Source organism: Pundamilia nyererei, unplaced genomic scaffold, assembly GCF_000239375.1.
Source record: "Pundamilia nyererei isolate P.nyererei 1_Seehausen unplaced genomic scaffold, PunNye1.0 scaffold00179, whole genome shotgun sequence".
Taxonomy (NCBI): domain Eukaryota; kingdom Metazoa; phylum Chordata; class Actinopteri; order Cichliformes; family Cichlidae; genus Pundamilia; species Pundamilia nyererei.
The window spans coordinates 1040771-1042380 of NW_005187580.1; positions in this window are offsets into that span (position 1 = coordinate 1040771).

Sequence of the window (1610 nt, forward strand, 5' to 3'; positions counted from 1 at the left end):
ACTAATGAGTAACGAAAAGTTCACAGGTCCTTTGGCTGAATGAGCTAAATATACTATTGGAAATGAGTAGAAATCAATCAATAAAAAGAATATTCTACCACAAATACACAATATGCTTATCATAAAGAAGTTTTGTACTCATACTGAATTTTACACAATTTTTACACCAGGTGTCCTGCATGACGCAATCCTCTTTGGGATTTGCGTCTCCTCCCAGGCTTGACTCAGACTTTTCAGGTGTTAGGCAAATCTTTAATCACTACACAATAGTGCCACTGTACTTTTTGGACTGTGCAGTATCATGTAGTATGTTTATATACTACACAAAATATCATTTTAACAGTTTTAAAAATACCAGAGGCTATCTTTCCATTCTTCAGTGGTTTAAAGTAGTTGCAATGCGACGTCATCTGAATTTTCCATCATGTTACAAAATACATGTGAAGGCTGATAACTGGTGTTAAGATTTCCAGTCCTTGTTCATTTGGAAATCTGGGTTTTGGTGATCTTGTGTGATAAAGCAAATAAGTAAGTTAAGAAATGAGCAAATGAAAACTATTCTAAGCAGTGAACATTCAGCTGAGACTCTGAAATTATTGACACCAGCAATTATATTAATGATGCCTGTATTAGTGTTAAAGTTTGTCACGTCTGACTGACAGACTGCTATCACTTACCAGAATGATGAAGACAATATATATTATGAAAAGGATCTCTTATAGTGGTAACCGTGTGTTTGATATGTGGCACAAGTCTGACTGAACTCTCAAGGACAGTTTGTTGCTGCGTAAAGACGAGAATTGGACCAGTAGATCAGTAAAATTAATGAGTAAGAAAAGCACAGTTATGTCAAGGAAAAACAATCAAACAAACACATTTTTGAATTTTGGCAACAAAACGACAAACATTTTCCACCTTTGAAAATTGGAAGTTGTGGCTAGCTAGGGCTGCTCAATTAATCGAATTTTAATCACGATTACGATCTGGGCTTTCAACGATCATTAAAAATAACTGAGCCAATTATTAGCCCCTCCCTCGTGCTTTACTCACGCTGCTCCGTGTGGCAAATCGAGCGCACCTCTCTGCATTTCGAACACGTGTCACAACAATTAAGAGCAGCGGTCCCCAACCTTTTTTGCGCCACGGACCGGTTTATGCCCGACAATATTTTCATGGACCGGTGTTGTGCCAAAAAGTGATTGTCTGCCAAAAACTGATTTCCGGTATTTGCCAAAAACTGATTGCTCGTATTTAAACTGCTAAAAGTAACTTGTTGGGCTATAACATGTGAAACACGTGTCAAATGCATCCCTCATGGAGGACATAAAGTCATCTTGAGCCACAAACAACATTCGTGTAACAAGGTAGAAGCCACAATCAGTTTTTGGCAGTGACTTTTATATAACCTTTACTTATGCAGTTACAAAAATCTCATTAACATTAAAAATGTCTTCTGTAAGAGTAAGTTGGCCAAAAGGACTGCAGAAATGGCAGCAAATATTACAATAGTTCTGTAAAAATATTTTAAGTGGGGATAAAGGACCAGATTGGTTATAATGTAAGTACAATAACACAGAGTTATAAAGATACTTGAAAAACAGATAATTTTT